A 15,975-nucleotide genomic window follows, 5' to 3' on the forward strand; every position below is an offset into this window, starting at 1 on the left:
AGAGAGAGCATGAGACTGGGAGGGGCAAAAGCAGAGAGAGTAGCAGAATCCCCACTGAGCAGGGGGCCTGACGCAGAGCTCGATCTCCCAGGACCCTGGGATCACAACCGGAGCCAAAAGCAGATGCTTAAACTACTGAGCCACCCAGGTGCCCCATTTATGAGTGGAATTATATGGTATTTGTCTTTCTCAGTCTGACTTACTATAATATTACATTTTAAAAAGGTGCTTTCATTGCTTTCTGCCATTCTTACAGGAAATCCTCTTGTTTACGATAATCACCATGTGAGATGTCCACTTTATACAGGGAACAATTGTACACTATCTGTAATGTCCTATGGACTCTCTGCCTCCCTGACTTTCTTTGAATCTTCTCTGATGGGGCATCAGGGACAGGTCCTCTGGACATCCCTTCACTTCTTAGTTCTTTAGTTTTGTAGCCTGAGGCTGATGTCTGAATATGTTTTCAAAGTGAATTTTGGTTGTTTCTGTATTCTGATCAAGCTTGTATTGAGGCATGACTTACATGCAGTAAAGTGCATGTATCTTAATTATCCAGTTTGATTTGATGTGTACATTTATGTCATGTACATCCACCTACCCATCACCCCAGAAAATTACTTCAGGTACACAGCATTTAATCTTCACCCCACTCCACTTGCCAGAGGAACCTATGTTCTAGTTTCTATTTCTATAGATAATTTTTGCATGTTTGTAGACTTCATATAAGTGGAGTCATACATGAGATATTATGTGCCTGGCTTCTTTCACTCAAGCAGCATTTCTGGTAGTCTTCCATGACTCTGGCTTTTTTGTGTTTTGGCTCCTTTTTCTTGCTGAGTGGTTCTCTGCTGTACAGGTAGGCTACAACCTGGAGATCTATTTCCCTGCTGATGGACATGTGAGTCGCTTCCAGGTCTGGCTATAATGAATGCAGTGCCATGAACGTTTGTGTACCAGTCCTTGCATGGACATACACTTCTGCGGCTATTGACTGAACCATAAGAAGTCGGCCGTGCATTAGGTCTATGTTTAAAGTCACAAGAAATTGACAGTTTTCAAGTGTTTGATACCATTTCACACATCTCTCATGGAAGGCTTGTCTTTATCCACTTGGGGCCTTTTTACTCCAAAATGATTAACACATTAAACACCATCAAGCCCAGCTATGGTTCTCGAGTGTATCCAGCTCCTGGTTTTGGTGGGAGGGATGATGTCCTGAGACTGTTTACTTGCTGGAAACAGTTCCAAGTACCTGGAAGCCGAGCTTCCCAGGGCTTCATTTGTATATCAGCAACTCTTTTTTTGGTTATTGTTGCTTCTCTACTTAATCTGCTCTCAGATCTCTGTTGCTGCTTATAATGATTTTTCCAGCCATGGGAGTGTATTCAAGGATTTTTCTTGTGTCCTCCAGCTACTGAGACATTTTTCTTCTGCCTTCAAAAGAACGTCAACACAGCGGAGGGTGGTGTTTGAAGGGGTGGCTTCCCTTCTCTTGGCTGTGTTTGTTTTTTTCCTTGAAGGTCTCCCCTGGTTCCAAGTTCCCAGGAGCAAATCTGAGGCATTCTCCTTTTCTCTGTTCTTACAAGTCATAGGATTTTCAATTTTCCTTTAAAGTTTAAAAAAGTATGGGATGCCTGGGTAGCTCAGCAGTTGAGCGAATGCCTCGGGCTCAGGGCGTGACTCCAGTTCCTGGGATTGAGTCCCACAGCAGGCTCCCTGCACGGAGCCTGCTTCTCCGTCTGCCTTTGTCTCTGCCTCTTTCTCTGTGTCTCTCACGAATAAATAAATAGAATCTTAAAAAAAAAAAAGTTTTAAAAAAAAGTTTTAAAAAGTATCCTTAGCAAGTAGAAGTCCCAGAATGGAAGTGAAGCCACTTCCTTAAGAACTCTGGGTGGTGCTGGGTGCTCTATGTGGTTGGAGTTCTCTGATCTCTCTGGAGTCTTGATTTCCTGGTAGGGGGAGTTAACTGGAATTTGTGAATTCACCTTGTGTTGCTTTTGTTTTCCTGTCCATTTGTCTGGTGATAGTTTTCCTGGACTAGCATATATCTCACATTAATCTTCCATTGTTCCTTTCTAGTCAGTAGTGTTAACCTTCTGGAAAGTTCATTAATCCCAAGTCCTCTGAATTCATGTTTTAGCATGCACAATGCAATAGTGTGTGCTTGTCACTTCCTCTAGGGAGTAACCCTTCTTCTGCTGCTTCGGGAAGGCTGTTCCTGGCTCCCAAGGAGAGGACACGTGTCCCCAGCTGCCTGTTCTTGTGTTGTTCCAACAAACTTGCTTCTGGCGGTTCTTTGGGGTTGTCCTAATTAATTTTGAGTGAAATATTATTCTTTTTTTGTGAAATATTATTCTGTGCTTTAGATTATTTGTACTTTAATCTTTTTAAGATTTATTTATTTTATTTTAGAGAGAAAGAGCATGAGCAGGAGGGATGGAGGGAGAAGGAGAGAGACAATCTCAAGCAGACCTTGATTCTCTGTGCTGAGCACTGAGCCCAATGTGGGGTCCGATTCCATGACCATGACCTTGAGATCAGGAGCTGAGCTGAAACCAAGTGTTTGATGTTCAGCTGACTGAGCCACTCAGGAGCCCTTGGTACTTTAAGTTTTTAAGTTGTTTCAGCCACAGTCATAAAAAAAGAATCATTCCATGTAGTATGGACACCAGGATTTAGGGATGATACTACAAAAGTTGTATTTCTTTAGCATAACTATTTAATCTGGAGAAGAGAAGATTATAAGGTTTCAAGGGAGAAATGTAATAACTGAGCCCTTATTTAATGGGGAAGAAACTAGATTTATTCTGCATAGCTTAGAGGGCCCTGTGGATAGAATGAATGCACAGGTGGCAGATTTTGGCTCAGTGTAAAGAGAAACTTTTAATAATGACTAAGGGTGCATTTGTCATGATGAACACTGAATAAAGGACAGAAATGTTGAGTCACTATAGTGTACACCTGAAACTAATACAACACTGTGTTAATTATACTGGAATTAAGAAATTTAATTTAAAAAAATCCTACTTAGTAGGACTAGACTTTCATTCAAGAGGATTATTGCAAGGGGGGAAGGGAGCATTGCAAAAGCCAAAAACACTGTGGCCATAAGACCTGCAGGTGGCCTCAGGCCATATGGGTTTTCTTTGATAGGAATAAACAAGGCAGAGATAACTGGGTTTGGGAACATAGGATGAAGGGAAGGAACATTCTACCTGAGGCCAATGTGTTCCAGGTAGGGGCAGCATTGTTTGCTGCTCAGGCTGACAGTGGACCAGAGGAGAGGTTAGCATGCGTTTTGTTCTGATCGATCAGGGGGGATAAATCAGTCCCACTAATCACTTATGAGAGCAGAGTAGGAGTATAGAGGTTCTGTGTCTGGCTCTGTCATGAGTGAAGAAGGGAGCATCTATGAAACTCATCTAAGTCATGTGGGGAAGAGTCATTCTTGGTAGTCAGTCATTTTCCAGAAGGCAAGACGATGGACCTACCAAAGAAGGACCTACAGAAAAAACTCAGCATTGTCAAGACTTTCTCATGTGTTCTTAGCTTCTTGGCAGTGATCTGTGCCCCATAGTCATTTTGCTTTCCTCGACCATTTATCAAATGCCTACCACATGCTCCACTAGGCCCCAGAGTTAATGATGTGGCCCATAAATTGACCCCGCCCCAAGGAGATCACCCTAAAAATGTTTCAGGGAGAAAGGCATTTCCACAATTGCAGCTCTAGACCATGTATGTCTTGAGTGGGAAATGCACAGAATCCAGGAAATCAGGATGAGTAGAATCAGGACTAAAGACACCCCAGGAAGCCTATGTGACTTGCTAATGGATTGAGTTGGGGCATTAAAGAGAGATGTGCAGATTAAGTACAAGAAATTCAGCCTAAGCAGCTAGAAGAACAGCATTGATATCTGTTGATGCTGAGAATGTGGGCACACCAAGATGGTAGGGATGGGTTAGGAGTCCAGTTTTAGATGAGTCAAGTTTGGCAAGGCTGTTAGAAATTCAAGTGGTTTTATCACTTAGAGAATTGGAGTCTGTCAGGAGGCGTCCAGGCCGGAGAGGCAGATGTGAAAGTGGTCTTTGCATCATCATATCCAGGGTCTGGAAGGTTGGCCTTGTACCACGGGGACAGTATATTGGTTGGGCAAGACTAACAGTGGTTTTCCAGAGTCATGGGTTGATGCATAGATTTGGGAAAGAGGTAGGGTTACTATTTTCCAAAAACAATCCTCCCTGATCCTTGAGCAGGGCTGCTGCGTTTAACTGAATAACATTTTATGGGTTATGTGGGCCTTGGGGCAAACTTCAAGGTTGACTTGATGCAATTCATTTGGTATGTTCCTCTGTCTTCTGCTCATTATCCCCAAGGGCTAATTCATTTCCAGGAGGGACTCTGTGGGAATTAAATAGTTCAATTATATGGAGAGTGAATCTAGGCAGAGAGCTTTCATCACACATTAAGAAGCCCATGCTGGAAAGAAGATACAAAGCTTTACGAACAGAATTCCCATTATGCAAATATATATTCTTCCAACAAGCTAATGAGCAAGTTGACTATTCAGCAATTTCATCAGTCCTACTAAGTGTCAGTGTCAGTGTCTGCATTATAGGCTGAGGTATCAGTAGAAAATGTAAGATTTTCTGGAAACATGGGAGACAGTGCTGAGGCTCATGAGTCTTCCTACTACTCACAAGAAATTCTGGAAAAAATATATATATTTTTGTTTTTGAAATGTGTAGCTTCATCTGAAAGTGAAAAAGTAAGTAAAATCCCCCAGGTGCTAGGCATGAAGTGGAAACCAGATTAATATCAGACAGTCATTATCACAGTGACCTGGCAGTTTGGGACTGGCTGGAGGCCCCAGCGATTGGCCTTGTGGTCCCCCATGGGGATGGGGCATTTGGCTGTAGGTGACACAGGTAGGAGAGGAAAATAAATCCCTCTAACTTTATGAGTTCTTGCCCAAGGCCCCTGTAACAAAAGACAGACTTAAATGGGAGAAAAGTAAACAGATTTATTAACTGTACACTCCATGTCTACTTGGAGAGACCCAGAAAAAGCAAATAAGTCCCCAAGATGTTGGGGCGTGGAAGCCAGTTATGGGAGGTGATCAGGAAAACAGCAAACTAGGGTAAGGTTGTTAGGAGATTTAAGGCACTGCCTTTCCCAACAATAAGAGTTTCTTATGATTTAGCCTGCTTTCTCTTCCGGATATGAATCATGATTTCTCTTATAAATTTTCCTCCGAAAGGGCAATCTCTGTTTGCAGAGATTTCCCTGTGTTTGCAGCCTCTCAAAAATAATCAGCCTCAAATGGTCCTTATACTAAAGAGGCATATTTTAGGGTGGTGTATTCTGCTCCCCATCACACACATGGGCTTGGGGTGCAGATTTTTCTGTGTGCAGGGTGAGGATCAGAAAAAACAGGGTTAGAAATTGTCAAGGGGCAGCAGCATGGACAGTTGTTGCAAGGGGCAAGACTGAATCTCTTCAGCCCACTTCAGTCGGGGAGAGAGACCAGTGTAGACAGAGCTCAACGTCAGCCAAGATAGGTAAGGAAGTTTCTGGCAGAGAACAGAGGGAACAAAGGGGTTTTGGGGAAGTGAAAAAGGGGAGCAAAGAGGGGATTTGGAGGCTAGGGAAATGGAAGTTTCCAGAAGAGAGGTGATGGAGAGTGACCGAACGTGGCTTGGCTGTGGGTTGGATGAAGTAGTTTAGCAAAGTTTAGCAGCTTTGCATTTTCTTGAGCAGAGACTCCACAAAGACTAGAGGAGCTGGGGTGGCCTCAGTGGGCCATGCAGGTGGGAGCCAGCTACAGACAGGTTGGAGCATGCAGGTGGGAGCCAGCACAGTCTCAGGGGGCCTATCACACTTGGGAGTTCAAAGCTCACAAATTAACATTTAGACACATGGAACACTGTGGAAGGAAGCTCACACCACCCCTGTGACATTTTCACAAATCAGGAACAAAGGAATCCCTGAAACTATAAAACTGCACTGAAAATAAGGTCACAGTGAAAAATAATGATGGACTCACAGTATGAAGCATAAAATAGAGAAAAGACACAAGCAATATTTAGAAAAAGACATGAGACCTAGTCACAACTATAATTGGGTTTATAATATTTAGAAGAATACAATGAATAATTTTGTGCAAAAATATTGAAAGTGTGAGTGAAATAGACATTTTTGGAGAAAGATAAATTTCCAAAATTGATCCAAGAAAAGAATAAAAATCCAAACTGCCATGCAAACATTAAAAAAAAAAAAAATGGAATCAGTGACTTAGTCTTTAAAAGTCTAATCACAAAGAATAGGTCCAGATTGTCTTACAGACTTTCAAGAAACAGGTAACCCTTGCACTTCTATACAGGGTGTGGTTGACAAAGGGTGCCAAAGTCACTCAGCCCTTCATGAAGCAAAAGAAAAGAAAAAAATCTTTGACAAAGGTAGTGTCTGTAACAGTCCCACAAACACAGATAAAACAATTACTACATAAAATATCATCAAACCAAATCCATCAAAGTGGCACGAAAACCCCTTGATGATCAAACAGCATTTATCCATGAATTCAGGGACGGCTACGATAAGAAAATCAGTTGAGATAATCAGTCATATAAAGGGATTAAATGTGCGATTCTTTTAGCAGGCTTCAAAGAAGTATCTGACAACACTCGGTTCTTATTCATGACCAAAAAATAAAAACCACCATAAATGAGGAATAAAAGCGAAGTTTAAAATCTGATACAGTATGAAAACAAGACAAGGACCTAAAGGAAATATATTTAAAGGTGAAACATGTTAAGTATTCTCTTCAAGAAAAAGGAAAGACTACCCGTTCTCATCATTTTCCTTTTTTTTTTTTTTTTTTTTTACTCAACATTTTATTGGAAATCCTAACAAATACAATGAGACAAGTGGAAGACACACGGGAATAAGAATTGGAAGAGGGGTGAAGGCAGTGTAGTAACTGGACTGATGTGAGTCCTAGTGTCAACCCTATGGGATGTCATCACGCAAAGGAGGCTTTATTTGCAGCAAATCATGGGGAATAGCTTCCACAGCCCTGGCTCCCCAAGTAAGGGTGAGTGGGTTCCTTCTATTTAGGGTCAAGATGACTGAACACTCAGGGGAATGTAGTCATCACATGTGAGGGTGGGCTTACGAGTGCACAGGTGTGCTTAGAGCACATGCCTCAACGTGGGTGGGATGTGAGCTTAATGACGCGTGTGCTCCTCCTAGAGTGGAGACCTCAACATTATAATGAAGCAAAGGTATTTCTTGGCTCATTTGCACTGGTGTTGACTTGGTGGCTGAGCTCAAGCCGGCCTCGGCTGCCTTAGGCTGGCTAGTTCTGAAGAGTCTGGGGCTATTCTGTGATCTAAGACCAATAGGGTCAGGAATGGAAGACCTGGCTTGCTCCTGGGCTGGGACCGTACCAGTTGACCTAGAGTCCAGGCTTCTGCAGAGACAGTAAAGGTTCAGTTCTCTTCCCAGAAGACAGAATGTAGAAAATCCAAAGAATCTAAAGATAAGCCATCCGAGCTAGTAAGAGAGTGCACTAAATTGTCAATACGAAAATAAAAAGGAAAAGAAAAGAGAAGAAAAGAAAAGGAAAGGCCAGTGGTTTTCCTATGCACCAAAACCAACTAATTAGAAAGTGTGATAAATGGGTTATTGACTGATGTCACTGGAAGGACACATACAAACTATCGTCATTGGCCATCTGGCTTGTTAATACTTTTCGTTTCCTTCCTGACATATTTTCCCCCATTTTGTTATAATGACCATCAGGGGAAAGAAGAAAATGGAAGCCTTTATCGTGATGTGGGTAAGTTCCTTATACAAAACAATTGAAGATAAATTCAGTTGCTTTAGATAAAAATGTCATTCCTTGGCGTTCTCTTCCCGGATGTCGTCTGTAGATAGTAGTGAATAGAAGCGGGAGGACAAGGCTTCGTTAAGCGGCTTTCATTCTGGTTTTAACCGCAGTCTGTGATGCTGTTTTCTTAGATTATTAACCCAATACAGGCATCAGGCCGCCTCTTTAATTTGGACACAATATTTCAGCTGGACCATTCCAGAGGTGTATTGGCACATAGAAAAGAAATCAGTAGCAATCCTTGACTTAAAGTAAATTAAGAGATAGCTGACTAGGTTGACGACGTTCATTAATATTTTTATGATTTTACCAACAATATCACAAGAAGTAGTGTTTTGTCCAGGGCTCTTATTCCAGACTCATTTAAAATCTATACTTAAGTGCACACCAAATTCATAAAAGTATTTCTTGGGCTCTGGCAAAATAATTCAGAATTTGGGGACACAAAAGGATAGTTGTGCACTCAAAAGGAAACCAAACCTCTATTTAGTTGTAGACGTGTCTATATTATGTGGTCTGCTCGGAGAGAAGTCAGGTTCACACAACCTTTGTCCTGCCCGTGAGCAAAATTTCAAAAGACGCGAGAACGTGCGCACAATTAATTGCTACAGAATATAGTCAGTGATTACTCGAAGTTTGAGTCTTTGAAGTCTAAGTTATTTGGTTTGTGTGACATCAAAAATTGGCTTCTTGAGATGATGTCACGTGGCAACCATTGAAGTGAGTTGAGAAACTTAACTGAAACGACCCAGTTCTTTTCAAACATTTTTATTAAACATATTCCATAGAGATGTGAGTATTTTAAATTAAGAATTGCAACTGTGATATTCAATGAGGGAATATTCAAATAACCGGAGCTCTGTGGAACTCAGTGGACCATGCAAACGTTTTTCATACTGCCTTGTGTAATCAAACTTAATTAAATTCAGACATACTTAGAATAATTGGTGAAAAAGGGTGTCTGTCGTTTGCAAAACTCTGGCATTCAGTGCGAGGGAAGCCATACTAACAAGGGACCTGGATCAGGCGAGAGCACAGCTGGAGGACCCTGGGGTCCAGGATGTGTGACGGGGAGCTTTTGCATCCCCCCTTCTTGGGCACCAGTGGAGACCCCGTACTCCAAGCCCTCCCCAGAGGCCCGAAGGCCGTGCTGGGCCACGGAGGCGCTCCGGCAGCGGCTCCCGTGCACCCTCCGGTGCGGGCCTCTGCACCCTGCGCTCGCGGGCCGCCTCTGATGATGTTGGGCCGCGAAGGGCCGTCGGGTCACGGTCAGGGTCAGGTTCCCACAGAAGCACCTGTTTGAACTGTCCTTTGCTTTCGCTTATGGTGTGAATTGTGAGATGATGTTTCTCCCCCCAGATATCTGGGGCCCTGACTTCCACGCAGCACCAGGAGCTTTATGCCTAATAAGCTGCAGACTCACCGGTTGGGTCTATGGGTCGGGCGTCCGGGAAGCTTCTCGCGGGCCTGCGGCAGCGGCCCAGGGCCTCCGGTTCGCTCTGAGCCGGCCCGAGTGTGGCCCGTGGCGCCCCATCCTCGTGGGCCCTGAGGCCGCGGTAGCCTCAGGTCAGTAAGGCCACGGGGACGTGATGCAGGGGGGCGGGGACCCAGACGTGGTGGCCGCGGCTCAGGAAGGCACCCACCACCTCGCGCGGAGCTAGAAGTCGCACCTACACGCAGACGCCTTGCAGGCCCGCTTGGCGGTGCAGGCCGCTGGGGCCCATGTCCTGCGGGACCTGGACACGGGCCTCCTCCAGCCGACCTCCCGGGAGGCCAGGCGTCCTGCGGGCCTGCCCTCCCTGGCGCTCGTGCGCACCTGCCTCCTCACCTGCCTCCCCATCCGGTGTCCTTGTGCACATGCTGCGCGATGTGCCGTGGGCCGCGGGCACGCGTGACGCAGAGCCCGTTGCGGGGAAGCAGAGCTCGCCTCTCCCCGTGGCCCAGCACCAGAACCTGTGTGGGGTCCGGCCTCAGCCCTCGGGGTCACCAGCCAGGTGCCACAGCGGGCTTGATGGAGAACGGGGTGATGTCGGGAGCATCACGGAAACGCTCGGGCAGCCCGTGCCGATTTTTCCCTCATGTGCTTGCATGAAAAGTAATGGCTGTTGCGACACCGCGGCTTACACGAAAATGCTGTTGCAGGCAATGAAAGTCTTGGAAAAAAATCTCTCCTCCATCCACCTTAACAGAATAGGGGGAAAAAATGCCATGACTTATTTTTATTTTACTTTACTCTTATTTTGCTTTATCTTATTTTATTTCACTTTTTTTTAAAATTTTACTTTGATTGTAAGCAGATGCCTATCAGGCATGGCAGTTCAGGCAGGTCATTGTGGGAGAACAGAAAATTCCAGATAACAGGAGCACAAAGCATGGGTCAGAGTCCGAATGTGGGCGGGGGGGATCCACCCTGGGGGGGCACTGGATGGCGTGAGATGAATCTGTGGGATTCATGCAGAAGTAGATAAACAGATCACCCCGAACCCGTGTCAGTGAGCTTAACTGGAAGCCCTTGCCAGAACGGTCCACGCCCGTGCACCTGGTTAACTGTCATCGACGCTACTGAGCATCAACACGGGAGATGATGTAATAAGCAGGGCAAAGGCAACGTGAGCAATTGCTGTGGGGCTGCGGACAGAGAGAGCCCCGCGGGACCTGCAGGAAAGAGCCGTGCTTGCCCTGCTGAGTCACGGGGCCCGATGCCTCCGTGAGGTCATCCACGTGCTTTGGCGCCCAGACGGCTTACTTCCCATGACCCAGAAGACACAGCAAATACAGGAACTCCAGTACTTGCCCATATTCTTGTAAATCCAGATTCAAATTCTGCTTTTTAAAAAAAAAAGATTTTCATTTACTTATTCATGAGAGACACAGAGACAGAAAGAGGAACAGACCCAGGCAGAGGGAGAAGCAGGCCCCGTGCAGGGAGCCTGATGCGGGACTTGATCCCGGGACCCCGGGGTCATGCCCTGGGCCAAAGGCAGACGCTCACCAGCTGAGCCAGCCGGGCTGCCCCAAATTCTGCTTTTTAACTTCATTTTCTCTGGGTTGAGCCGCTGTGTCGTGGGGCCCGGTTACTGCAGGCCCCGGAGGGTGCAGGCTGCAGGTCAGCAGTCGCCAGGCCCACAGCTTTGCGGGGTAAGGAGGGGCGTGGCTTGGGGGCGCCGGCTGGCACCGGGCGCAGGTCTGGAGGTTGGGGCACATGCTCTCAGTCGTCGTTCCAGGGCCGGGGTCTGCTGGTGACGGGTCCGGGCAGCAGGGACACAGCCCCTGCCCGTCCTGTTTCCCTAAAGCAGCTCCTTGGGGAGGACAGACCAAAACACTCGAGAGTCCCCCTCAGCGCACGGAAGGGGTTCCCATCCCAAGTGCCTGTGCTCCTCCCTGCCTGCCGTCCTTGTTCCGCGGTCCCCAGGGGGCTGGGGGCTGGGGAGCCCGCTGCAGGGCTCCTACGCAAGTACGGCTAGGGTCTGGCCCCAGGCCCACGAGTGGCCCCCCAGGTCCCGGACACCTGCCTGCATCCTGGGGACAGGCCCCGTCGGACCGTGTGACGGTGCCGAACGCGGACACACCTGCTTTGGGGAGGCGCCGCAGAGTCCTATGGGAAGGCGGCTGGTGCAGGGACCGTCCCCATGGGGTAGGGCCACGTCTTCTGACGCATGTGTCAGGGGCGTGCTCGGGCTGAAATACCGCAAGGATGGGTTTCGGAGTCACGGCAGTGACCACTCCTGGAGACCCCGTGTGAGTGAGCACACACGTCCACACACACCCTCTCCTTCCGCCCCGGATGCCCCCCTGTGCTACTCCAACGGGAGAAGCTTCTGGAACTGGGGCCTCGTGCCACGTGCCACAGAGAACCATAAAGCTTACCCAGCTCTTATGGGTCATTGGTCTGAAATGTCAGCACCTCCTGCCACGAATTATAATTTGTGTCCAAAGCACCACGGGGGCTTGTTGGCTTGACACCGGGGACGCCTGCTTGTGAAGACGGACCTCGTTCTCGGCCCAGAGATTCCTTCTCATGTGAACGTCTGACCCGGGTCACACAGACGCGCGGCCACCTCTTGCTGAGTCCTGCAGTCTCATGGCCTGGCTCGCTCTTCACGCTTCGTTCTTTTTTTTTTTTAATTATTTATTTATTTGGGGGAGAGAGCAAGCGAGTGGGAGGAGGGGCAGAGAGAGAGAGAGAGAGAGAGAGAGAATCTCAATCAGGCTCTGCGCTGACGGAGGAGTCCATGGCAGGACTCGACCCCGTGACCCTGGGATCACGACCTGAGCCGAAAGCAAGAGTCGGGTGCTCAGCCCACTGAGCCCCCGGGGGCCCCGCGTTGGTGCTTTTGTAGTGAAACTACTAAGTGTCGAAGGGGCGTCCCTGGCTGGGGCGAAGGTCACTATTGAAGTTACTGACCCACGTGCACATGGGCGTTTGCGTGGAAACTGTGGCCCAGAAGCCCTGGGGAAGCTGGGCTGGGCCCTGGACATCACGCGCTGATTGCCTGCCTTTGCAAAAGAGCAAACTGAGGCCAGAGCTGGGGAGGAGTGACTCGCATACGTAAGGTGGCTGCTGTGTGTCACAGCCAGTGACCCCCCAGACCAGAGGGTCCCGCGTGGCTGGCCTCCCTTCCCCGCCTCTGCGCCCCCTCTACTTGGGAGACCAGGTTTTGCTGCTGCTTCGTGGCTGATGGGTGAGGAAGCCTTATCAGGGGCGCAGGTGAACGGGGTGTTGTCCGCGAACCGCCCAGGGGACTTCCTAGGACAGGGCGAGGACCATGCCCGGAGCCGGGCGGTGGGGATGACAGCCGGGGCTCCCCGCAGTGTGAGGTGGGGAACAAGACCCCCAGCTGAGCCGGCGCGGTGCTGAGCGGCTGGAAAGGCGCAGAGGTGCAGGTGATGGCTGCCCAGGCCCCGGTGGCCATCCTCCCGCTGGATGTGGGCGCCCGCACCCTCCACCGTGGCTTCCCCGTGGGGGGGGCACCAGGCCTGCCCTCCTCCACCCTCCCCCAGCAGACCCTGGGACCCTGGGCATGGGTCCCCCCACCTGGTCCTGCATCGCATCCCGCAGGCTCCCGGCCCAGCCCAGCCATAGGCCCCCCCACCCCGCCTCCCCTCCCTGACGCCCTTCCTTCCCTCTCCATTCTTCTCGGAGAGAATAACGGGCTGGCCTCCCACCTCCGCTTCCCTCTCACCCACCGCCTGACGTCTAAGGTGACAGTGGCCTCAGGGTGTGGAGCGGCTCACCTCCCCAGGCGCCGGGCGTCACGTCACAGGGCTGGCCCCTCGCTCAGGCTCCTCGGCTGTCCTGCTGCTGCCTTCCTGTCCCCCCAGGCCGTGCTGCTCCCCACGGGCCACTCCCCACGGGCTGTGCTGCTCCCCATGGGCCGTGCTGCTCCCCATGGGCTGTGCTGCTCCCCACTGCTCCTCACAGGCCATCCTGGTCCCCACAAGCTGCTCCATCCTGGTCCCCATGGGCTGGTCCTCACAGGCTGCTCCCCACAGGCGATCCTGGCCCCCCTGCCCTTGTGGCTCCCCACACCTGCAGGCCACAGTGAGGTGTCAAGAGCCTTCCCCTCCTCCCGCTGCCTCTGCACCTGCCGCTCCCTGGGCTCAGCCCCCCCCGCCCCGGTTGGGCTGCAACCCCACGGGCCCCCTCAGGACACCATTGTTAGCATCGCCTTGGCCAGGAGTGTGATACTGGGATGCTCTGCCGGCTGCACTCAGCGGGCCCACCACGCGGACGGCGTCGGGCATCCACGGACCCAAGAGTCGCTCACACGCTAGTCCCTCACCAGGGATTGGCGGTGCTCGGGGCCCCTGCATTCCTCCCACCCCCACGTGCACCTGCCTTCCCCAGCACCCCCCACCCCCAGGCCCAGGGCTCAATTCCTAATCACCCTGACGCCTTGGCAGTTTCTCGTGGATGCGGTAAACTATTACGATACAAATACTTGATTGTTCTTAGAGAGAATACTTCGCGGCCTGGCGCCCCGGGCGTGTGATTGCGCAGCGTGAGGCTGTGACTCTCTGCCCGCAGAGTGTGGCTCGGGCGAGTTCCAGCTGTGGACGGCCTCGACGTGTCGGCTCCTTGTTTGCAAAGTGTCTTAAGAGAACAGCGAGCTGCAGGGATGGTCTGGTTGCAGGAGGAGCGGAATCGTAAAGGTCACCCCGCGCCGGGACCTTCCGTCCTAGTGATTGTAAGAAGTGGGAGGGAGAGCGTGTCCCAAGGTAACGAGCAGCCGGGTGACACATGGCTTATCTGACAGGGTCGGGCAGGTGACCCTGGACAAATCATGTGCCGTCTCTTGCCTTGTGTCTCCGATCTAACTCGGTGTAGTCGTGGGCCGGGGGGGCAGGCCTGTCGCAGGGCCAGCAGTGCCCTGGCTCGCCAGCCGGCCCGTTTCTGCGCCCCTCCCGGGACACGCCCTTTGCAGGGCCCTGGCTGGGTTATCAGGGCAGGGGAGCCCACACCTGGGGAGACCAGGGCACCTGGGGAGACGGGGGCACGCAGCTGCAGACGTCACGCCAGGATCCCAGGGGGCGGCCTGAGGTGGAGGGAGATGGACGCACCTGCACCAGAGCCTTCCTTGTGCTTTGCATGGTGGGGAGCGAGGCAGGGCGGGGAGACTGACGGGGGTGCCCTGCTGATTCCAGAGCTCCTGTGCCCTGCTCCCGCCCTGGTGCCCGGTCCCTGGCCCCCGTCTGGCTGCTTGTGTGAGGACGCCCCGAATTGCGTCCTTCTGTAATACAGGTGTGGTGCTTATCTGATACCTGTTGTCCCAGGGGCTCAGTCGGTGAGCTCAGGATGCGCACTGAGGGAAGATTCTGGAACCTGGGAGCCAACCTGAAAGTAAAAGCCCTTCAGGGGTGCACGGGTGACCGGGAGATGAAGCAGGGGTCCCTGGCACTTTGTGAGAGCAGCTGTGCCTTTGCCTGCCATCGCAGGGGCAGGTGGGCTGCGGGCGGCAGGTGCTCCTCGGGGCGTTGGGAGAACCTGTGGTGCCAGACACGCCCCGGGGCTGTCAGGTGTGTGGCGGTCCCCAGCTGGGGGTACAGCTAACACAGGGGCTGCCATTTCCGGGCGAGGGCCCAGGTGGAGCCAGGCAGAGAAGCCCATGGGCCTAGACATGTGTGGAGTCCTCCGCCCTCCTGCTGTCCTCGTACCTGTGGCCTGAGCCAGCTAAGGGCTCTGGGGCCTTGTCGCCTTGGCCACCTGCCTGCTGGGGTCGCTGTGCTCGTGCACATCCGCTCAGAGGACAAAGCGGAGGGGGCCTGGCCAGTGTCATGTGCAGGGATGGCTGGGGTGGGGGCGGGGGTACTCGTTCCCATCGTGAGACCAACGTGGAGGCGCCGGGGCCTCAGGCGGGCACGAGCCCAGCTCTCAGTGTGGCTCAGGTCAATTTGTGACCTCAGGGCTATGAGGTGGAGACGGACCCACGTGGGGCTCCAGGCTCATGGGGCGTCGATGGTCTATCTGCAGATCTCTCTCCCCCGCTGGCCCCTTCCTGCACTCTCTCTCTCTCCCTTAAATAAATACGTCTGTTAAAAAAATCAGTTAGCTACAGACTTATTTTGATTTATTATTATTTTTTAAAGATTTTATTTATTCATGAGACACACACACAGAGGCAGAGACCCAGGCAGAGGGAGAAGCAGGCTCCATGCAGGGAGCCCGACGCGGGACTCGATCCCGGGACCCTGGGGGTCACGCCCTGGGCCGAAGGCAGATGCTCACCCACTGAGCCACCCAGGTGTCCCAGTTTATTCCTTTTTCATTTCCATTTTTATACCGAGGTAGAGTTGACCCATGCCGTGTCTGTGTCTGGAAGCATGTGTGCATTTCATCTGACTTAGGGAGCACACTATTCATATAAAATCTAATCCTTCTTACTTTTGCAGGTTCCCATTTTTATTTCCACCTTTAGTTCTTTGTCTTCTATCTCTCTCTCTCTTTCTCTCTCTCTCTCTCTCTCTCTCTCTCTCTTTTTGGCCTCTAGCTACAATTTGTCTACAGCGTTGATCTTTACAAAGAACCAGCTCTCTGTTTTTCGTTTATTCTCTCAATTGTCTTCCTGTTCTCTGTGTCATCTAG

At 50.6% G+C, this 15,975-nt stretch overlaps 1 protein-coding gene across 2 annotated transcripts in view; it reads left to right on the plus strand.

Moving 5' to 3' along the window:
• VWC2 (von Willebrand factor C domain containing 2) overlaps positions 1-15,975 on the plus strand; it is a 98,378-nt gene that overhangs the window by 49,287 nt on the left and 33,116 nt on the right. The window lies entirely within an intron of this gene.

This window comes from Canis lupus, chromosome 18 (genome assembly GCF_003254725.2).
Source record: "Canis lupus dingo isolate Sandy chromosome 18, ASM325472v2, whole genome shotgun sequence".
Taxonomy (NCBI): Eukaryota; Metazoa; Chordata; class Mammalia; order Carnivora; family Canidae; genus Canis; species Canis lupus.